Consider the following 23,424-nt stretch of genomic DNA (forward strand, 5'->3'; position numbering starts at 1 on the left):
ATTACGTGGAGGCTTACCTTGTGTGTGCTGGGGGGGCACCCTGAGTTTCCTAAGTGTCCCCTGGCTCCTGTGGCTTCGCAGGTAGTGTGAACCCAGTGTGGCTATCTGCTGAAGGGCATGTGCGCTGCTATTTGTTTTGGGTGAGTTGCTCAGTGATGGTTTTTAGTTTAACATTTAAGAATCTTACTTAGTTTTGTAAGTGTGTCAGATACCGATTACCAGGACAGCCACATGATGCTGGCAGCGAATGGCTCCCACCCAGAGCCTGACTCTGTCCTGGGTTGGGTCTGATGCCATCGAGTCACAGCAGTCTGTGGGATTACAAACCTGTGTGATGTGTAAAACAAGGGCCTTTTGTGGGGGCAGATCGGAGGCCTTTTCAGGTGCTTGGGGGAAGATCTAATGGACCTGTGTTCTCTTGTCCCACGTGACATTTCAGATCTCAAGATGAGCTGGTCTCTCCACCCCACAGGTGATGTCTGAACGAGAGCTTCCTAATTTTTAAAATTGTGATTTCCTGTTTTTAGTGACTTATCATCTCCCTTCCATCTTCAGATATGTCCTATTGTATGTAAGTACTTTGCAGAATCAAAATCAGACGCCATCCTGAGCACAGTGGTATGGTCCTGTCGCCTCGGCTCCCTATAAGATGAAATTGGGCCCAGGAGTTGGAGATCCCACCTTAAAACACCATCATGGAAACCTCCGCTCAGCCTGCTTTAGATAAATATAGCAGATGGAATACATTCGCTTACACCCCTTCCCCCAAAACCCTTTGCCAGGATAACAGCAGATAAAATTTAAAAATGTGTAAACCTACAAAGATGAAGTACGAGAGAGGAAACAATAACAAAAAAAGAGTTCACACTTCTGGAAAATGGAAGGTGAACGGAAAATGAGAAAGTAGCTAACACGCCCAGAGGCAGAGGAAGGAGGGGCACGTGCAGGGAGGCCTGGGCCTCATGGCCGCTGGTGTGCTCCTTGTGGGATGGGTGTTGTCAGGAGTAAGGGAGAGATTAAACTGCAAGTTGCACTGCAAGTTACAGTGCACGTGCAGTTCCATGCCCTCTTGTTCCGTGGGTATAAATTCACATAACCACCATGAAACCACGAAGCCACTGTTTTGGTGGGTGGGGGTGGGGGCTGCCTCTTTCTGTGTTGCCCAAGTTGGTCCTAGAAGCCATCTTTCTGCCTGAGCTTCCCAGATAGCTGCCACTACCAGCGTGTGTCACTGCACCTGTACTGCCACACTTCTTAATAGGAGTGGACAGGCAGCGGTCACCGCTTACGTTCAGAAAGCCACTGGCATGAAAGGTAGAAGAGAGAACAAGCCAAGACAGACTCTTATCTCAGAGGAGCCCGGAAAGTAGCACATAGGGAATATTCTCAAGCAAGGAAGAAGCGCTATTTTTGTATTTTTGAAGATTTTTGTTAGATGTTTGTAGTATGTAATGATTACATTCATTGTGGGGAGTTGGTACCCGTATATAACGCATCTCAGTTCTTTTTACTTCCCTGTTCCCTTGTTCCCTCTGTCCTCTGTCTTCTGGTCCTGTCTCTGTTTGCAAAAGGTCTATTTTCCTTTTTCCTCTTATCTCCTGTTATCTTGAAAAGCCAATATTACCAATGATATAAAAGCAGTATAGTATAAAAATCAGAACAAGAAATTTAAAACATTGTAGTTTTTTAAAAAGGAAGTTGAGCTGGGGATTTAGCTCAGTGGCATAAGTGCCTGCTTGGCAAGCGTGAGGTTGTGAGTTTGATTCCCCAGTACCAAAAAAATAAAAAGCAAATTGACAAAGACTCCCTGGAAGTAGGATAAAAACATCAAACAGGCCTGATATAGTGCAGCATGCCTGTTATCCCAGCACTCAAGAGGCTGAGGCAGGGAGATTGCTAAGAGTTTGCAACCAGCCTAAGCTACATAGTGAGATTCTATCTAAAAAGCAAAATAAAACACTAATATCTTAAGAGGTCTATAAAGAGAGAAGTGGCCTCTGGGGCCAGAAATGTGCAAGAAATAAATGCTTCCAGAATTGATAGTCATAGGTTCCAAAATGATGAATGAAAAACAGCCTAACTATTCATTGTATAATTCCAGAACACTGGGAGTAAAACTTATAGACAACTCAGGAGATTGGGAGTGAAAGGGCATTGGATTTTTCAGTCTCACTAGAAGCCAAAAAACAGTAGAGTGGATTTTGTTTCATTAACATGGTGTATTGAGCTAAAGGAACGATTCTAGCCACAGTCATTTAGAAATGCTCTGTAAAATACAGTAGAAAGATACTAAGTGTATAGCTAGCTTATAAGAAAAGAATGAATAACCAAAACAAAAGCAGGAACCTAAAGCCACAGCAGAATGGGCAGCTCTGGGGATGTGTACTGGCATCTGAATCGGCCCTAAGAGTGTTAAAATTTTGGTGTTTGTTTTGCTTTGCTTTGCTTTGTTTTGAGACTGGTTGTGGCTATGAAGTTCAGGCTGGCCTTGAATTTATTATATAATCCAGGCTGGCCTTGAATTTGTTAGTGATCCTCCTGCCTCAGCTTCCTAAGTGCTGAATTTCAGGCATGTACCACCATGCCTAGCTAAGCAATTTGGATTTTAATGCACATGTAATGCATGGAACTGAAATGGAAATCCCCCAGAGGCCCATTCCCAGCTAAAGTGAATTTGGCGAACTCTTCCCCACTGGACCAGAGAAATGGCAAAAGAGCTTTCTTTGTATCATACTTGGGGTAGGACTGACAGATATTTTCTGTGGGCTAGGAAACATCCAAGTTGAAAGCCTGAATTTATCATGCCCAAATTTCAGGAGCCCCAAGCTGGCAGAGGCTGGCGAGGCTCTTGGAGGTCTGGACAGAGGAACAGGCAAAGCCTTTCAGGAGCAGACACCCACCACAGTGCAGGTCATGGGGACCCTGCTATCCCTGCAGGTGGTGGCTTGTTGTGAGATGTTACCAGGCTCAGAAATTGCAGCCCTCATAATAAAACTGTAAACTCCCAGAGCCAGGCATGGTAATGCACGCCTGTAATCCCAGCTCTGGGAGGCTGAGGCAGGAGGGTCATTTCTAGTTGAGACTAGCCCGAGCTACAAAGTGAGCTCAAGGGCAGCCTGAACTGCATAAAAAGACAACAAACAAACAAACTGTAAGCTTCCTGATATAAGAATGTGTAGTAGATGAAGCACAGATGTGTTTGGAGGAGTTGCAGGGCCAAAAGAAGCATGGAAATCAAAGGAAAGGGTAAGGCACGGCATATTTTAAAAGATTATTTGTTTTAAGAATTAAATAAAATCTCTAGAATGAAAACTGTGATCAGTTAAAAGCCCAGTGGAAATGTCCAATAACAAATGGCATAAATCCTCAAGAGAGAATGATGTGAACTGGAAAATAGACCTGAAGAAGCTAACTGGGATTCTGCATGGAGGGCAGAATGTGGCGCCCAGCGAGTCTAATGGGAGCTCCTAAAGGAAAAACTGCGTCTCAGAAGCAGTATGAGGGGGCAGGGTAGATGCCAGGAGGTTCAGCAGTGAAACTCGATGAATGTCTGAGTAGTAACAACGGAAACCAAACCAACTGCACGGACTAGAGCCTTCAGCATGCTAAGTGTCAAAAATAGATGTTGGCTTAGTCTTCAGTAGCCAGCGTGAACTATCTTTCATTAGTAAGAGCAAATAAAAGCAATTTCGTAGAGAGAAGCTGCTTTTTCACCACCAGTTTTGTTGCTGTGGCTCAGGAAGAAGGTAACTATGAGCAGGAGGAAGAGGGGCAGGAGAGGGCCTGTGCAAGGACTTTGGGAAGTAGCAAATCTAAAGAAGTGTCAGCTATGAATCAGAGATGGGCAGTAGTTTGAGGAAGTCTAAAAATTCAGGTGTTGGCAACCAATGGCAATATGAGAGGAGGTGATTTAAATTAGCACATCTCCGGGCCTTTGGACCTATGGGGAGAGTGGGCGTGATACGGATTTGTTTTCCACTTTGTGATTTAAATGGATATGATCAGAGTTTAATGGTGACCCCTAAAATTATAGAAACAGGACTTAGAGCTTTCAGACCCATAGAGGAAAAAAATGTGGCAATAAAAAACTAGGTTGTTTGTCTAGAAGAAAGAGAACAGAGCAAAAATGTGGTTGTTGGGCATGGCGGCACACACATGGATTCCGAGCACTCAGAAGGAGGATCACAGCAAGTTTGAGACCAGCATGGACCACACAGTTCAAGACCAGCCTGAATTACATAGTAAGAGCCCATCTCAAAAAAAAAAAAAAAAAAAAAAATTAGTGGTAGATGGAAAGCCTGAACGCTAACAGAAAAACCAAGGACCACAAAAAAATATAAACAGATTAATGTGTTATTTACCATACCATTTCCTAAATTGGAAAATAACAAAGCAAATCCCTTAGCCTTCTAAAGAATTCCCATATCCAGCCAAAAACCAGGCAAATAAGAATACTAAAAAAGTCCTCTTCAGGTCTGCAAGAACTGAAAGAGGGGGCCTCTGCGGGCCATGTCTTTGGGACATTAAGAGGTTCTTCACTCAAATCCAGGAGTTTCTCTGATACTCAGGAAATAAGGCATCTGACCCTGGTGGGCTGGCAAAGGAACTTAGAGTGTCGAGGCAGAGATCCCAAGGGAAAGTGTCAAAATCAAGAGACACCTGATGATGTTTAGGAAAGTTATGAATGAGTCTCTGGCAAAATTCCCAATATGTACGTAGATTATGTGAGAAAGAGGCGTGAAAGTTGAGGTGGCAGCTACCAAAACAGGACGACAATCAGCAATAACTATAGTAAACCAGTAATTAGTAATGAAAACATATTTATATAGAGCGCAGTTTCATAGGGGTGAGCATTTCCAATCTGAAATTCCAAATGCTCCAGAACCCAAAGTTGTTATTATGCTGGCACAGCACCACGAGTGGAACATTTCACACCTGACCTCGTGGGACTCGTTGCGTTGAAGGTGCTGGTACGCTTAAAGTAATGTCTTACATTTCCTTCAGGCTAATATGCATAAGGTCCATGGGAAACAAACCAATTTTATGTTTATCCTTGGGTCCTGTTCCCAAGATACCTTGTGCCATACATGCACAGGGTTAGAGAATTCCAAGCACCTGTGCACTGAGCGTTTGGCATGAGAGTTAATCAGCCTGCATTCAAACAGGTAAGCAGGGAGGAGGTGATTGTGTCAAGGGAACACAGCTGAAAGCCAAGGCAGGGGACTTTTTTTTACTACTGACATCTTTAAACTTTTATATGCATCACTTTGATAAAATTAATCTTATTCTTTTAAGCAATTTACTAGTTACTTAGTAGAAATACAACAAGAACCACATATGTAATTTTAAAATGTTAGTGACAAGTGCCAAGGATTTAGCTCAGCAGCACAAGTGCCTGCCTGGCAAGTGCAAGGTCATGAGTTTAATCCTTGGTACCAAAAAAAAAAAAAAAATAGTGACAGTTAAAAAATTTTTTAAAAACAGGTGAAATTAATTTTCTTTTTTCATACCAGGGATCGAACTCACAACCTTATGCTTACCAGAAAAGCGCTTGAGCCTCTGAGCTAAATCCCCAGCCCTGATGAAATTAATTTTAAGCTGAGTGTGATAGCATATACATATAATCCCAAGGTAGGAGGATCATGAATTTCAGCCCAGGCTGAACAATTTAGTGAGACCCTGTCTCAAAGTAAAAAATAAAATAAAGATCTGGGAATATAGTTCAGTGTAGAGGCCCCATGTTTAGTCCCCAGTAACACAAAACATTTTCTTTAATATGTCTCATTTAACCCACTATATATTGAGAATATTGTTTCAGCATATAGTGACTTATTTTAAAAACTAGTTTACATTCTTTTTTTTTCTTTTTTCTTTTTTGTCTTTTTTGAGACAGGGTCTCTATGTTCAGGCAGGCCTTGAGCTCACTTTGTAGCCCAGGCTGGTCTCGAGCTCGCAGTGATCCTCCTGCCTCAGCCTCCCGAGTGCTGGGATTACAGGAGTGCCTGGCTACATTCTTTTTATTAAGGCTTCGATCTCATTTTCCTAAATGCTGAACTTCTCCCAAACCTGTTTCCACTGGTGTTCTGTCAGCACCAGCCTCCCAGTGTGTTTTCAGACCTTGGTTAAGAGGACAGCTTGTGCACGTCTACACAGACACTTAAGATGGTGCGTGTGACCACCGTGTAGTCATCTAGGCAAAGCGCCACCTCCCGAGACTTCCATGCTGTCTTCAGGCCATCCAGAAGTGGTAGTGTATCTCCTGGCTTTGCAAGCATGAATTTGAGCCTACGGTGTTAGGAGTCATTGAGTATTAATATTTAAAAGACTTTGGTTTTGTGCTTGATATTCTAATTATATTATCCTTTCTTCATTTATTTGCTGATCTTTTTGGGGAGGATGGGTAGGTGACTGAATGCAAGGCCTCATCTATGCCAAGGTAGCACTCTACCACTGAGTAACCCATCCCCAACTACTTTTTTTTTTTTTTTTTTGTAGTACCAGGAATTGAACTCACGACCTCACACTTGCCAGGCAGGAGCTTATGCTGCTGAGCTGAATCCTCAGCCAAATCCATTTTATTTTAAAGAGAATAAAAAAGGGAAAAAATTGCAAGACAGGTCAATCAGGGAGGAACAATGGTATATACATTGCACGTTGCCATTCCCAAATCATTCACCCAGAGCACAAGACATCTGTCCAAACAGTACCAGCACAAATCTTTCTTCTCAGTGACTTCAGAGAAATCAGTAGTGTAACTGTCATCTCTTTTCTGTACATATATATACACACACATGTATACATACGTTGTTTCTTTTAGCTTCTCATACTTGTGAGACAACACAGTGTTTACAGGTGTCTGATTTATTACACTTATGAGTACGGTCTGAAGTTGCATCCATTTACTTATAAAAAAGTCTCCAGTTTATCCTTCTTTGTGGCTGACAGATTGTGCTGCTATAAACATGGGTGCACGTATATCATTGTGATATGACGTTTTTAATTCTTTTGGGAACGTTCGACCCAGCTGGGTTGAATGAAACCTCAAGTCCTAGTTTTTTTGAGGAATCTCCGCACTGGTTTGCACAGTGGTTGCACCAGTCTGCATTTCCATCAACAGTGGAGAAGAGTTCCTTTTTCCCCACAGCTCCTCCAGCATGTTATTGCTTGATTTCTTTCTTTCTTTTTTTGTCTTTTTCCTTTTTATCGGTACCAGGGATCAAACTCACGACCACGCATGGGTTGTCTCTGCACTCTGTTGTGGTTTCTCTTGCTGTGCAAAAGCTTTTCAGTAGGGTGAGATCCCAGTTGTTGATTCTTTGTGATAGTTCCTTTGCAATCTGGGTTTTGTTCCTAAAGTTTTTACCTACACCAGTGTCATAAAAGACTGTTTCTTAAACTGAAATTCTACCCACATTCCTGGAACTCAGTTTCCAGGTAAGGTCAGGAAGTTGAAAGCCACAGGGTTTTGGATTGTTTTAAGAGTGCCAATATTTGCTGTGTTTAAAGCTCTCGGTAAGCTCCACTCAACTGCACTGTTTTCTTGAGTCAGGTTGCCCAGGTTGGCCTCAAATTTTGGAACTTCCTGCCCTAGGCTCCCAGATAACTGGGATGATAGGTGGATGCCACTATGCCACACTCACTGTTTTTGTTACTCCCTTTTGTAGCTCTTGTTTTAATGTCACATGCTTGTGTGACCTTTTTAATGTAGTGTGTGAATATAACCTTACAAGAATCAGGAAATCATGGTCTATACAGCTGATTCACACAGGCACAAGAAATAACCCAGTGGCTCTTTTTTCCTTGTAACTCTTTTTAATTTTTTTTAATGGTGAATTGTTTGTTGTTTTTAATTTATTGAAAATAGAAATTCAACGTCTTTGCTTCTGGGACATACTTGGAGCCACTGGATAGGCTTAAAATCCCCACCTCCCCACTCAGTGCTGTGGCTCTTCTCCCGTCACTGAGCCTCGTCCATTGGAGCTATCCAGAAGCCATGTGCCATCCGGAAGCCATCCAGATGACATTTGCTCAAAGCTTTGTGCCTCCTCATCACAATGACCCTACATTTCCTGTGGGGTGTGTTGTAGGCAGAGGAGCTATTCTTTAAGCCACCTCCTTTGAGCATACTCCATCTCTTTTTAATTCTTACCCCTTGGAAACAAAGAAACAAACATCCAGCAGCAACAATCCAGTTTCATAAGAGTCATTGTTGGCTGGGCATGGTGGCTTGTGCCACACAGGAAATTGAGGCAGAAGGCCAGCCTGAGGCTACAGAGCCTGTACTACATAGTGAGACCCTGTCTCAGAAAATAGGAGTCACTATTGTGCAGGTCTGGTCTTAGAGTTAGGGATAAAGAGAGTACATCAGGGTGGTGACTGTTAAGGATGAGTGCCTCCCTATTTTGTAACCTGTGTCCATTCTCAGCCACCCCCTGCCCCAAGACCTGGGAAGAGGCACCAACCTGTGCCCCTGAGCTAGTCACCACATGCAGTTGCTGTACTATAGACATTTGTCAAAACTGTCACTTTGGACCAGCAGCTACAGGGGCCGGGTTTGTAGCTGAGCCACTGGGCTGGGATATTGACTGTGGATAGTGTGCCAGTGTATGTGTGCCTGTTCTGTACAAGCCCCACACCACCCTTCAGCAGACCATAGAGGTGTGAGTCTAGGAGGGAGCGCACACAATTAAAGGGGGCCACTGGCAGAGGGTCTTGACAGGGATCCAGCTGCTCATCCATGTTTGAGCCTCCAAGGATGTATGTAGGTAGAAACAGATGTAGCCTACAGGGCCACCTGCCACTCAGAGATAGCAGCAGGTGCTGATGTTAACGCTCTAGCCTTAGCCTTATCCAGCCAAGAGGTTTCCAGCTGCTAGTTGGGAAACCCATCTGCAGAAATATCGGAGTTCCCGAGCTGAACTCCTCAGTGTGGAGGTCCTCTCCTGAGCTGTGCATCCTTCTTCCCTTGTAGACGTGCGCCTGGGGCTGCCTTCATGGTTTACCTCCTGGCAGCCTCTGTCCAGGCTCTCCCTCTGCAGCCTCCTGCCTGAGCCCACTTTTAAGATCTTACAGAGACCCTCCTTGTCCTTTCACACGCCTCCCTCCCTTCCCTCTTTATCCCTAGATCTGAAGGAGCCATCCAGCCTGTTTGCTGCATCACTGGCTCTTCTCCAGCCCTGCCAATGAGGCCTCTGCCTACATTACCCCCTGGGACCACTGAACCAAAGTCACCAGCTGCTGTCATTTCGTGGGGGCATTGCTGGCTACTGTTTTTTGACATCTCTGCCCCACCCCCACCCAGGACTCATCTGTCTCCACCCCTTGGGCTCATCCTTTCGAAATGTTCTGGGAACTTACCAGGAGGGCCCTAACCAGCTCGCCTTCTGAACCAACCCCACTGACAGTGGGAACCACAGGGCAGGGAACAGGAAGCGCTGTAGAGAAATGTGTGATGAGGGCTGGACAGACAGGAGGAGGGCTGGAGAACCCTTTCTGAGGATGTGTCATCTGGGAAGAGGCTTGAGTGCAGCCATCTGGAGCACGGGAAAAGCCATTCCTGTTCGCTGGGGCAGCTCGGCTTCCCCTGAGCTGGCACATCCTCCCTCCCTCCAAGGGCTGTCCCCATTTCCTTATGTTTCATTAGCATCTGGCGCTTTATCTGCCAGCCTAATAGTTTGTTGAGTGAATGACTGAATAATGGTCTACCATACAGTGAGTGAACAGCATACCTTAAATGAGAGGAGGTAAGTAAACCATTGGAAACCCAGACTTCCTGATAGAGAAGCTCTGTGTCTGCCAAGCCCCAGGGGCCAGAGAGATGGGACTTGAGCACAGGCTCAGGAACTGCAGGTTAATATCAGACACCACCTGCTCACACCCTCTCCCATGTTCTTCATGTAAGCTGGGCTTCTGCATATGATCTACCTTTCTGTTCTGATGCATGAAGTAACTCTGAAATAGCTGGGAAAGTGCAAAGAAGTGGGCACGTGGAGACCATGCGAGAGAATCACCATCATACTCTACCTCCCTCCATGCGCCTGCCTCCACCCTCCAGGGCATGGTGGTCCATTAAAGGAAGGTTGTAGTGGGACCCTTGGAGTACCTTCCCGTTCTTATCTTCCTGTATTTGGGATTTGAGGTCTCAAGCATTGAGTACTGGTTCATTGGAGACTGGAGGAGCCTTTCTGTAGTGTCTGGTGTTGCCTCCTGGTGCCCTTCAGACCCCAGCAACTTGTTGATCACCTCTTATGCACAGAGAGGAGTAGAGCAAGCCCAGGCAGACAGGCAGAAAGGCCATGGCATTTGCCCCATAAAGAAAGCACCAGCCTTCTCAGCGGGATGTGACGCCCCGCCCACTGCATTCACACATCCATGATGGTGCTTGCCTGCTCCAGCCTGGGGAGTGTAGATCAGCACTCCAGTCTTGTCCTGTGCCCCAGAGCATTTGGTGAGCATAACTCCAGTGTTGCCATCTCTGGAAGGGGGTGCACTGTGTGGCCACAAGATGACAGCAGCTGTCCTTTCCATTTGCGGGGCTGTCCTACAGCTGGGCTCTGTTCTAGGAAACTTGTAGCTGCAAGCATTTTCCGTTTTCTGCCAGAGAAGGCCACAGAGCCTGTTGAAGAGAACTATAGAACTGATGTGTTTCTTGTCCTCCTTAGTTTGCAGACTGGTGGAAGTGAGTCTCTCACTTTCCCAGTCATCCTAGTAGCCACGGGCCACTGCATATTGTGCTTAATTTTGTTGGCTGTCTTGGCTTAGAAGGTAGGTGTTGGATCTCATCCTGAACCAATTCCAGTGCTGTAAGGAGTGACAGGATGACACACGTGAGGGTTGGTGTCGGGAGCATAGGAAGTGAGTGGCAAGGCTGGCTCTGCTGACTCGGACCTCAGGCTGTCCTGAGCTTTGGGGTTTGCACAGCCTACCCTCACCACCTGGCTTGCTGGCACTCTCAGCTCTGTAGCCCTTTCTCCTTGGCTTCCCATGCATTTGCCATGCATCTGATTCCTTGTGGAAAATAAATATTTCCAACAGCACAACTTGGTTTATTTGGGAAAGACATTGGGAAGTGGAGAACCAGTGGTATTTGACAGTCACTTGGTAGGTTGAGAAGCCTGCCTACTGTCTGGTATGGATTCTCTTTGCCTGCTGTTGGGGTTACTTAGCTGTGTATCAGCAGAAAGGTCTGGTGTGATCTCCTCTGGCTGCTGGGATTGATCTGGATTCATAAGTATAAAGAAAAAATGATGACAGCTAGGCAGGATGGTGCACATCGGTAATCCTTGCACTCAAGAGGCTGAGGCAGAAGACCACCATGAGTTCAAGGCTAGCCTGAACTACGTAGTGAGACACTGTCTCAAAAAAACAAAAAGGAGAGGAAAAGGATGCCAGAGGCCAGTACTTTATGGGAATATCAGCCTCAGACCTCCATAAATTTCCCTTTAGTGGGAACCTGACCTCTGAGAAAAGAAACAGACATGGACCCAAGGCTCTCACATAATATTTTTACTGCCTTTTCCTACCTGATTTGCATTTTTAAAAATAGCAGTGCTGAGTGAACCCCTTCCATGTGAGTCTGCCTAGGACAGTAGGGTCGTGTGTTTTGCAGCGTGTAGCTGTTGATGAGTGGCTGATCTTCAGTGTTTGGGAGCCAGCGTTGGTTCATTGGGTAAAGGTGAGATTCTGTGTCTCCGGCTGTGGCAGCGTGGTGAGTGGCAGCTTTTTCCTGTATCCTTATTCTGTGAGCTCAGAGCTGGTGGAGGTTAAGACAGCAGCCGCAACACCTGTGGGCAGGGTCTGAGGGCTGTCACCACAGGCATTGTCTGGGTTACTTTTACTTTTCTCTGGTTGCTGGGACAAAGTACCCAACTCCCAGAATGAAGGACTGAAAGGTTTATTTAGTTTACAGGTTTTGGAGATTTCAGTCCATAAGGTGACATGCCACTGAGGCAGTACTTAAAGGCAACAGCAAAAGGGGGAGAGAAAGCAAGCCTCCTCCTTCTTGCATTGTATGCAGCCCACCCCCACCTGCACCTCCGCCCCCACCCACCCTATGCTTACCTACCTCCTCTTGCCTTTCAGGGTGGGTGTAGCACTTACAAAATCTTGCCCACCTTTGCACAAGATGAGAATATTTACAAAGTAAGAACCCTGGCTCTCTGCTGAGTCTCTCAGTTAAACTTCTAAACTTCTCAAGTTACCACAGTGTATCAACCATAAGAGGCATGGACCAGGCAGGCTGAGATCCTGTTTTGGCCAGAGGTTTGTGTGGGAAACACCATGCCACACTAAGGGCTCACTCCTGTCCAGTGACCAACTCTCATGGTCACAACCTGAGCCTCAGAGGCTGCATTGTCACCTGGAAGTCCTCAGGGTGGCAAAATTGTGTACCCTGAGTTGCAGAGACTTCTGCTGGCAGGATCTGCTTTTTGTCCTATGGCAGCAGCTGGCTTTATATAAGGCCTTCTGTCACTCAGCAGGGTCATTGGCTAGAAGATGTCCCAGAGCCCTGCTGCTTCTTGACATCCACATGGGTTCTGGCCACCATGGATCTGGCCCACCTGAGCAGTGGTCACTGAGTTGGAGCCACATCTGTTTGAGGACTTGGTGCCTGTGTATCTATTGCAGCAGCTGAATCTCAGGAGGGCTTGTCAGAGAATGCTGAGCAGTAGATATCAGTTCAATCTCACTGTTATTTTAAGCCATCATGCTTTTGCACCTTGATTATAGGTTTCTGTCTTTTAAGCCCTTAAAAATTAAAATGAGTATTTCTAGGTACTAAGAGTATATTTTATTTTAGAAGACAGGCAAAAATTATCATTTGAAGTAGAGCTGCCCCCGCCTGCCATGCTGGGATGGAACCAGGGTCTTGCACATGTTACACACATGCTCTACCATAAAGCTATACCCCAGCCCCAAATAGAGCTGTTTTAAACAGGTAGATAGTAGGCTTCCCCAGGGAATGTTAAGAAATAGATTCCTGGCTAGGCATGTAGCTCAGTAGTAAAGTACTTGTCTGGCATGCCTTGAGGCCCTGGATGTGATTCCTAGCACCCCAAAAAGCTAAATAAGAATTAGATTCCATCCTTATTGAGACATTCATTCAGTAGGTCTGGGTGGAAGAGTCAGGAATCTGTGTTTTTAAAAGTGTTTCTCTGGGGGTTCTGTTAAACAGTTGCCCTAAAACCTGACCCTTCTACTAAGGGACCTGTCAGGGCTGCCTCCACTTTTCACGGCTTCATAGTTGTGTTTTTAACACTGCTAAATAAAGAGTATCAGGTCCTCCCTGTTATATGGAGCCATTTGTTGGTTTCCACCAGCTGCTACCCAGAGTCCAGCAGAGCACTGCACCCCTGCCAAATACCACCTTGCAGTTGCTGATTGTAAAGCACAGCTTCCAGAAGTAGATATCCTGCCATTCAGCCAAGTTCCATTTGTTACTGTCCTGGCCTGTGCCCTCCTTCGTGTCTGTGATGAGGTGGGTTGCAGTGTGAGACCAGAGAGCCCTCTAGAGGCCATACGTTTCCAAGAGGAAGGAAGTTTCATCAGTCATCAGAAGATGTCCTGTTTCTGTACTCTAGCTGTCCTTTCCTCTAGGGTGCTAAGGTTCACAGCAAGGCTGTCCTGTCCCCAGGGAAGGACTGACCTGCAGGCTAACCCAGGTTAGCTCATCTCTGCCCTCCCCGGACATGACTCTTGTCTTGGAGTAGGATAACAGAGTCTGTCTGAGGTGCCCAGTGGTGTCAGTAAAGTCTCAGATGCTTTTCTTGCCTCCTGTCATTCTCACCTGGGCCTGAGATAAGCCATTTCCTGCCCTGTGACCTGCGAGGTGCTGTTTCTTTCTGGAGCTGAGAGTATTTTGTGCCACTCTCTGCTGAGACATGTTGGTGACAGGCTCCAAAGTCCAGCTCAGGTCTCCACTCAGGCTCTATCTATCTCCATAACTGGGTCTGTCCCTGCTCAGAGCAGATAGAGTAGGGAATTTTGACCACATGAACATGAGGGTGGTTAATACTACATGGTTTCCTAGGGGATTTCTTCAGATACCTTCCTGGTATATCTAAAATCTCTCCATTAAGTACTGCATCTAAACCGTGGTGCACCTGTATATGAATTTCTGAACCTTGTTGCAGTCTTTGTAAATACTATTTTGTATGCATTTGGCTTCTCCAAGTGAGCTGTTAGTTCCTGAGGAGAGAATCTGCCTTGTCCAGGCCTTACCATGGGTTCCAGCTCAGGCCATGCTGACCAGCATGTTTTAACTTTCAGCTGCCTGCTTTGGGAATGTATGGGTATTTATGCTTCAGACGAATGGTGCCTGTGTGTTGAGCAGAGAGGTCTGGCCCGTGGCAGGGTGCTACCTTGCAGGTAGCAGTTGAGGCCCCTGAAGACACTGTCGGCAGAAGCTCTGGAGCTACAGCTGGAAGTGCCCGTCCGGCCCAGTGCAACCCATCCCTGAGACGGTGTCTGGAGCTAGGAAGGGGTGGTGCTATATCCCCAGTAGGACCAGATTTTTGTGTCCCTACTCCACAGACAGGTTTGTCCTTTGCAACCTGTGGCCTCCACACAGCCTGCTGTAGTCCCGTCTTACTGTACCTACAGCACTGGCATGGAAGATCCTTCTCCCGGTCTCTGATTATACTTTCTGATTAGTGTTTTCCTCCTGGCTCACTGTTCTAAGGTACGTCTGTGCCTTGGGAGGAATGGAGGTGAAGTGATGAGTTGTGAGGTTCCTGGATGTAGTGAACTAGCTTACTGGTGACACCAACCTCCAGGAGCCATTTTAGTCAGTCCTGGAGCCTGCAAGCCAGTTGGTGCCCCATGACAAATCTGCCTAGAAATAGTAACTACAGGTGTTTAAGAAGCAAATGGAGGCTGATGCGGCTCAAGAAGGGCATTGTTACTCCATGTGGACTCTCTCACGACTGAAGGTAGGCCCTGCCCACTGGACTTGAATATGGCCCTTCCAAAGCTGCTCTTGTTTTGGGGAACCTGGCTGCGGAACTCCAGTGTCCTCCTCCCCGAAAACACAAGGTTTTACCAGTAGCTCAGAAGGATCCAGCTATTTCCCTTCCCTCCCTTGTCTTTAAAGGGTCAACCAGAATAGTCAGGGTTTGGGGGTATGTGTAAGGATTACTTTGGGAACTTTTTTCCAAGTGCTTTTCAGAGTATCATACTGGAAGGGGCTGGGAGTTCAGCTCAGTGTAACGCACTTACCTGGAACATCATGGAGGGGCTGGCGAATGAGCCTGGAATAGGCCTGTAACAGCTGCCCTATGTGAACTCTGAAGCCCACCCTGTTAAGAGCAACTGCCCTGGAGACATACAAGGGCTTGCAGATCACCTAGAAACCTTGTTGATGTGCAGCTTCCTGGGGATGGGGGAGGAGCTGAGGACCATGTTTCTGGTGAGCTCAGGAAAGATACAGGCCAGGAGCTAGGGCCTGCATTTAGTCAGCCTGGCTGAAATTACTTTTCAGCTTTCAGGGCTGTGCATGCCAGATGAGGGACAGGATAGCAAAACCAGAGCCCTGGAGTTCTGGTGCCCAGATGACCTTAAGCAGGACATTGTTCGCCAGCCACCTCTGTACAGCGAGGCATTGGAAGCAGTGCCTCCCTGTGCTGCCTCCTTCCCGTATGGTAGCTCTCTTGAGGATCCAACAATGCAGAGCGAGGTTCCGTGCCTGCCACCCTCAAGTGACCTCGGACAGGCAGGCAGGGCATGGAATTACTAGAAGGCAGTGTCGAGGCAGTGGGTGCTCCACTCCTGAATTACTGTCGGGAATTCCTGGTCTGTCACATGTAAAATGGTGCAGCTACAGCTGGGCATGGTGGCACATCCCTGGAATCCTAGCTCTCTGGGGAGGCTAAGGCAGGAGGATCACACGTTCAATACTAACCTGGGCAACTTAGCAATTTAAGTGAAACCTTGTCTCCAGATAAAGTGCAGGCAGGTGTTGCTGGGGATGTAGCTAGGTGCAGAGACCCAGGTTTATCCCCCAGTGCTGAAAACAAAGAAAAAAGTACAGTCAAATGAACTAGTTAGGTTGCAATAGCACAGTCAGGCTTGACAGAAAAGAACATAAAAATGTGCTTTTCTCTTTCTGCATCTCCAGAAGATGCCCATTCTTCACTCCTGGCCCCTGCCACCAAATGCCTGTGCTGCATATCAAACAACACAGCATCTACAGACAAGAACTGCTGCCAGTGCCACTCTGCAGTCCTTCCCCGTACTTAGCAAACCACTGGTCTCTTCTCTCTCTCCTTTTTTTCTCAGTCCCCTTTTTGTGTCCTGGAGCAGGCCATGCCTCCAGCCATCCCAGCATGCCACCCAACTGTGTGCTTCAGTCTGTGAGCACAGGGAGGGTCCCTGGGGAAGGGGAGGCATCCAGGTGCATTTGTCTCTGGGGTGCTGTCTGGCTCCTGTCTTCCTCTACCTGCCATCCTGGGATAGGACTTAGTATCCCTCTGTCCAGCTCAGCAGTATGTCCACTTGTGAGTGTCTGGGTGTAGTTTCATGTTGTCTTCCCCTTCAGATGGTCAGTTCCCTAAAGCCAGCACACAGTCCACGCAATGTGTTTGTATTCCTGTCTCCTCCTGAGTCTAGAATGAGTGCACAGAGCTTCTATGGAATGGCTTCTGCAGAACACCATTGATGATGGTTCCAGCTAGGGGGCCAGCATTTCTTTCACCAAGCACGTGAGCCCCATCTACATGTGTTTGGCTAGTAAAGCCCTCTGTCCCCAAGTGGACAGGTGCTGACTGCTGGATTGCCAGTGACTCAGCCACATGATGGTCAACTGCTCTGAGAAAGTCCTTACACAGGCATAGTCCAAATGCCTGACTGATCACATTCCCAGTCCAGTCTGAAGTAGAGCTGGGAAGAGGCTAGAAAAGGGGCCCAGCTACAACAGGGTACCCATTTTATACCATTCGTGGTTTTACTGGTTGTTGTTTGAAGACAGGGTCTCACTGTATAATTCAGGCTGGCCTTGAACTCACTATGCAGCCCAGGCTGGCCTCAAACTCGGCATTTCTCCTGCCTCAGCCTCCTGAGTACAGGTGTGTGTCACCATGCCCAGTTTCCTGGTTTTACTCTTGTGGTTGACAAAGTGACATGTCAAGGAAGGCTAGAGTCATGAGTTTCTAACCCCAGAAATGTCCAGTGTGAGTGTAGTAGTGCCAGGTCTGTGTGAGTGTGCTTGGGAGTGCTTTGTTGCTGCTGAGATGGGGCAGCTCTCCTTTGGATGGAACTGGCAAATCCTGGCCCAGGAGAACCCAGAAAGCGGGCACTGCGATGGGGCAGAGGCTTAGGTGGAGAAAGATGGTCAGACTTCTTGACAGTGACGCAGTAAACATTTCACATGGTGACCCGGACATGCGTATATCATATATGCAACAGAAAAGGTTGGAAAGGCAAAATAGTACTCACCCTTACTCTGTATAATGCAGAGATTCTTTTCTTTTCTTTTCTTTTCTTTTCTTTCTTTCTTTTATTGTTGGCTGTGACCCACTAAATTGGTCCCATAACCCACTAATGGATCATGGACACGTGGTTTGAAAAACGCTGCTCTCTAGAACCTGTTTCCTTTTAGGGTTCCCAGCACTTTTTCCAAGATTCACACTGGGTAAACTTTCCATCCTGAATCAAGTAGTTTCTCAGGTCACTGTGTTGCATGAGCATCAGCATGCCCCTCCTCGACCCTCCCCTTTATGTTAAATTCTTGTAAGTTCTTCAGAGGTGATGTGCATTTCTAGCCAGGCATGTTAGCACGTACCTGTAATCCCAGCATGCTGAGAGGCTGAGGCAGAAGGATAACACATTCAAGCCTACCCCAGATAACTTAGTGAGTTAGTGAAATGTCTCAAAATTGAAAAAGAAAATAAAAGACAAGGAATATAGCTCAGTGTGGAGGCTCTGAGTTCAATCCCAAGAACTTAAAAAAAGATCTGTATTTCTCATTTGATATTTGTATTCTTGAGTCTGGAATCTGTTGGAAGCACTTAAAAAAAAACAAAAAAAGATATGATTTTAGATTGCAAAACAGTTCCTGTGAAATGATTTCCTCTTTCCCCAAAGCTGGATTGGGTTTCTCAGCCACAGCTGACACCCAAGCCTCCATCTTGCACTGCAGTGCGGCCAGCCCAGAATTGCAGCAGAGTCTGCCAGCAGAGAGGCAGGGCACGTGCAGTGGTATGGGCCAGTGGGCAGGCAGTCTGCCCTGGGGATGCAAGAGAATCGGGGGCCCTTTCTCAGGGCTTCAGCCTCAGCTGGGCAGGTGGGGACTGAGAAGGGCTGGTTAGGAGAACTCAGGGCCCCATCATAAGAAACCCTGTCTCCGCCAGTTGACCATTGTCTTACTTTACTTTTTTTCTATTGTATGTCTGTGCTTAGACTACAGGGGTAGGGCAGGCAGAAAGGCTGTTTCTCAGATTGTTGTAACCCCTTAGAAAACAGCAAGTTTGGTTTGTTTTATTTATTTAGATGGGACCTCACTTTATAGTTCAGGTTGGCCTTTGAACTCACCGTGTAGCCCAGGCTAGCAGGGAACTTACTATTCTCCTGCCTCAGCGTCTTATGTGCTGAGTTCACATACCTGTAATCCAAGGAAGGCTGAGGCAGGAGGATCACTGTGAGCTTGAGGCCAGCCCAAACTGCATAGTGAAACTCTTTCTCAAAAACGGTCTCATGGAGCTGTTCAGGCTGGCCTCAGGCATGCACCACTACTCCCAGCTAAGCCCTGATTCTTAATCTTAATTATGCTTATGTATCTAGCAACCTTGAAAAATGCCCTACTATAAACCCATTTTGGGAGAGAACTGGGAGCAAAAGGCAACCAATAATTCTTTCCTAAAACAGCACAAACTTGCAATTCCAGCGCTTAGGAGGCTGAGGCAAGAGGATTGCCATGAGTTCAATGCCAGCCTGAACTACATAACAAGACCCCGTCTCAAAAAATTCAAAACCAAAAGAACTACAGCACTTGGCGCAGTGGTGGTAACCCTTTGGCATGCGTGCCTTAGCAGGTTGTTTGTATCATTGAATACTCTGAATGCTTCACCATCACTGGCCTGGAGTGACAGGCAGGTTTTGATTTGTTTCCTGAGTACACATTGATTCATAATAAAGCCTGAGCAAGTTTTAAATTTCTCTCTCATAAAATAGGACATATAACCTATGCTCACGCTATTTGTGGCCCAGAGTTCATGTCAGGATAACCAGTGTCTGCTGCTGAGCTGTAAGTCCAGTGTTTAATTCATTCCCCTTCAAGACCCAAAAAGAGAACCGAGGCTGAGGTTAGAGTTTTATGTGCCCTAGGCATGAAACCAAGTTAGGTTAAATAAAGGACTGTCATCTGCTCTGCCCCTGATACAAGAACACCACCAATGAGGTATCTCTTTCCCAAATGCCAGGTTGTGCAGGCTAGTAGTTATGATTTCCACTGTTGGGGTAGTTTCATATTCCTTTCATAAATCTGGAGTTTTTCTTTGGGCAGTACAGTCTGGGATTTGAACCAGAGGCCTCACGCATGATGCTAGATAAGCACTCTACCACTGAGCTACATCCCTAGTACTTTTATTCAAAACAGGGTCTCACTGGGCATGGTGGCACATACCTGTAATCCAAGGAAGGCTGAGGCAGGAGGATCGATGTGAGCTTGAGGCCAGCCCGAACTGCAGAGTGAAACTCTTTCTCAAAAACGGTCCCATGGAGCTGTTCAGGCTGGTCTTGAATGTACAATCCTCATGCCTCTGCCTCCTTAGTATGTAGGATTACAAGTGTGTGCCGTCCTACCTTGCTTGAGAACTTGTTTTTTTGAGTTGTGCCTGAATGAGCAGCTTCACACCTGTGTGTGTCTGCTGGGCCTCAGAGTTCCTAGGCCTGGCTTCATGAAGCAAAAATGAAACCTTCCTGAACTCAAATCCAAATCAGGAATCACTACAAGCTGTCCTGTTTTCTCCTCACTAGAGACCCCAGGTGAGGCTGGCAGCTGGCTTGTCCTTGAAGTCTAGGGCTAGACTAGGCTTCAGTCTTGGACTTCATTAAGCCTCCTGGGTACCCAGCCTGAAGCTGAACCTTTCAGGTTGGCAGCTACCCCCAGTGGTAAGTTCAAGATCTGGTATTGATGACGTCACCAGCCCCCAGAGAAGGGGAAGAGTTTGCTTCCCAGATTGAAATACACCCGAATTTCCTGTGTGTTGGCCCTCTTTGGTATGGCTGGTGGCTTTCAGCCTGGAGACATCCATGCTCAGGCCCCTTTAGAACCCGCCCTTTGGGTTTCCTGCAGCTCCCTGCTGGGTGAGGAACCCATTTAGTGTTCCAGGTACTGGTGCTGGTGACCAGGCATGCGTCGTCCTAGAGCAAGTGCTTCACTCTGTAGAGCAGGCCAGACTAAGGACCACCCACGCCTTCGAGGCTGGGATGTTCAAATCCAATTGGAAGCAGCTGCTTGTTTTAGCTTTGTCTGCATTCAACCTGTTAATCAGCCTTAGTTTGCCTTTTCTACTCTTGAATGAATCTCTGCAGTGAATTTTGAGTGACCTGCTCAGCCAAGCTCAGTGTTACAGATGAGGGTCTGGACCAGGCATTCATTGCAGCACACCCTGTCTTCTAAGAAGCACACAAGCCTCAAGACTGCAGCTCAGAGAAGCAGTGTGAGCCTCAGTATGAGGGTGGTCTTCCGGCCCAGCTTCTGCTCTGAGTGCTGCTCCTGCCAGGCTCCAGACACCACGCTCCATCCCTGGCAGCTACTCTGGTCTCTCAACTCAGATTGACCCCTGCCTCCACTGCGTTGTTTCTGGGTATGGCTCTGAGCACTACCTGACCTGTGCCTGCCCCAGCCTCCTCCCCCTGTGCTGGAACAGGGGCTTGGCAGAGCAGGGCCTGGGCTCCACGACGCCTGACACAAGATGTGCTCCATCAGCACTGATCGACCAGGCAGTGAATTCCTTAAAGTCCCACAGCCTGTGCCAGAGTTCCTATTTCCAGAGGAGGACGCACAGGCTGCCTGCCCCAGGATCCAGTAACAAGTGTCCAGCCCATCCATATTCACTTCAGCCCAGCTGTGCGCCTACCCACATACAGAGACGAGACATGGTATCGCAGTGTCTTGTCTTCCTTGTCCTTTTTCTGACCAGCAGCTTCTGATCTCCGCCATAGCACTCCAAGAAATGTTAGACAATGACGCCCATCTGAGGTGCTTTGGAGTTTTAGAGGATACTGCTGACTGAAACCCGCATGTCCCTCTCAAAGCTTCCCCACCCCTAAGTAACACTTGTTTTAAACATGACATTCAGGGGCTGCCCTGCAGCAGGGATTTGAGTCTCGTTTCACAGCCTTCATTTTGCGCCGGGGTCTCCAGTTCCCGGGGCAGGTGCAGTGCCCTCCAAGGCCCTCCTCCCAGTGCCGTCTGGCAGCTGTGGTTTGACGGCTTGACGTTTTAGGGTTGTAGGGGAAGCCAAGGTAAGTGGCCACCCTGATGGGCAGGGCCTGATGAAATCTGCAGCCAGCATACCACAGTTCTATTCCAGACAGCCCAAAAATATTTGATTGTTTTTATGACCAGAATAGTCACCATCTTTGACAATGCGTGCACCTGCCAGAATTTTCCCTCCAGTTCTAGGAGTTGAACCCAGGGTCCTCCATTGGGCTATTTTTTATTTTTTTGTTTAGAGATAGGGTCTTCTCATTAAGTTAACTTGTGATCCTCATTCCTCAACCTCCCTGTGTGTTGGGATCGCGGATGGGGGCCATCTCTGGCCAGAAGTATATTTTAGTCCCTTACTATCTTGCAGCTCTGGGGAGGTATAAGCTTTTTTTTTTTTAAGACAGGGTCTCGCTGTGTAATTCAGACTGACCTTGAACTCACTATGTAGCCTAGGCTGGTTTTGAATTCTCAGCAGTCCCCCTGCCTCAGCCTCTCAAATGCTGGAATTACAGCCATGTGCCGCCACGCCAGGTGGATTAAGCTTTTTAATTGATGGAAGAGAAAGAGCTTGGGTCAGGCTGCTGAGTTCAAGTCTTGCCTCATCCCCTGTAAGGCTTCGGGACCCTAAACTAGTTAATTGCTTTCTCTTCCTTGTGGTTTACTTATCTGAAAATGGAAATGGTAGTAATAATAACAGTGCTTACTCATGCCATTATGGAATGGCTTACAGGGGAGAAGAGATGTGCTTAGAGAGGCCCAGCATGCAGTGCATGCCTGACCGCAGTGCCGTGGGGAAGCACAGTAGTTCCTTCCAGAATGGGCCTCTGAGAGGCTTTGTAAGAGAGGGAACGTGGGGACATGGGGAGGAGCCATGAGGTGCATGGAGATGGAAGCACTGCCTGGTGCATAGTGCAGAGCCACCCCCCTAGACACCTTTGGTTCCCCTCTGGGCTGCCTGAGCATGGTGGCTTCTCTTCCTCTCCTACCCTTGTGACCCTCCCCACCCAGACACTCTGCTCCAGAGCATCACTTTCCTCCAAGAAAGGATCAGAGGGAGCCCTGAAAGGAGCCCCCTCTTCAGGAACATGGTTCCTCCTAGCCAGCAGCTGCTCGCTCTGCCCTCTTGCCAGCTTCTGCCTACTACTGTGTTCCTGCTGCAGCCCAGCCCCAGCCAAAGCCTCAGCTTCGCCTCCCCGACTTGGGGTGGTGCAAGAGAAAGCACCGTGCTGCTCCCCTTTATCTCTGGGCAGATGCCCCCAGGGAATGATGTGCAGGGTTCTCCTTTGGGACCCCTCTATCCAACATGGCCTGGTCCCTGCCCCCTAGGGGGTCCCACACTGCAGCTCCTGGTTTCTGTGGTGGCTTGGGAAGACCCCAGTTGTGGCTTTTGAAATCTAAGCTGGGCAGGTCTTTGGGCTGGGTAGGACAATACAGAAAATACCATAGCTCAGAATAAAGATGTGGGCGCACAGCGTCACAGCACAGAAGGTTTTCTGAGTTAGAAGAAGGGCAGGCCACTGCAGCCTGACCCCTAAAGCAGCTGACTCAGGAGCCTGGCCCCTTAGGGGACTTCTGCCTGTACCCCGAAAGAGCTGTGAGGTCAGGCAGTTAGCGCAGGCAACTGGCTGAGCAGTGCCAAGGCCCCACGCACCATGAGCCTGTCTGTATTTTTTTCCTCGCTTGTTCGGTCCTGTGATAGCCGCTGGCATCCCCATTGTGCATATGCAGACTAGAGCGGACTGTCAGGCCAGAGGACTTCATGGGGAACTGCTCAGTCTGCCATCAAGTGGTGCAGGGCTGGGGATGCTATAGGATTTCTACACTGCTGCTGGATAGTGGGGTTCACTGTTTCCCTTTATGCCCTACAGATAGAGTCTTAGTCATCACTGCCAAAATTGCAGCACTTCGGGTCTGCCTTTGTACTGTCACCGTTCTGGGGCCCAAGGGTTGTGAGCAGAGAAGCTGCTGCCAAGGACCGGGCCATCCAGTTGGGTAGT

The 23,424-nt window shown here is 47.5% G+C and overlaps 1 protein-coding gene and 1 pseudogene across 5 annotated transcripts in view; one reads left to right on the forward strand and one right to left on the reverse strand.

Moving 5' to 3' along the window:
- Nucleotides 1-23,424, forward strand: part of Ube2o (ubiquitin conjugating enzyme E2 O) — a 60,753-nt gene that overhangs the window by 23,261 nt on the left and 14,068 nt on the right. The window lies entirely within an intron of this gene.
- On the reverse strand, nt 8,012-8,130 carry LOC111756756 (small nucleolar RNA SNORA11; annotated as a pseudogene).

The sequence above is a fragment of the Cavia porcellus genome, unplaced genomic scaffold (genome assembly GCF_034190915.1).
Source record: "Cavia porcellus strain 051 isolate PalLab524CR breed Dunkin Hartley unplaced genomic scaffold, mCavPor4.1 scaffold_32, whole genome shotgun sequence".
NCBI classification, from domain to species: domain Eukaryota; kingdom Metazoa; phylum Chordata; class Mammalia; order Rodentia; family Caviidae; genus Cavia; species Cavia porcellus.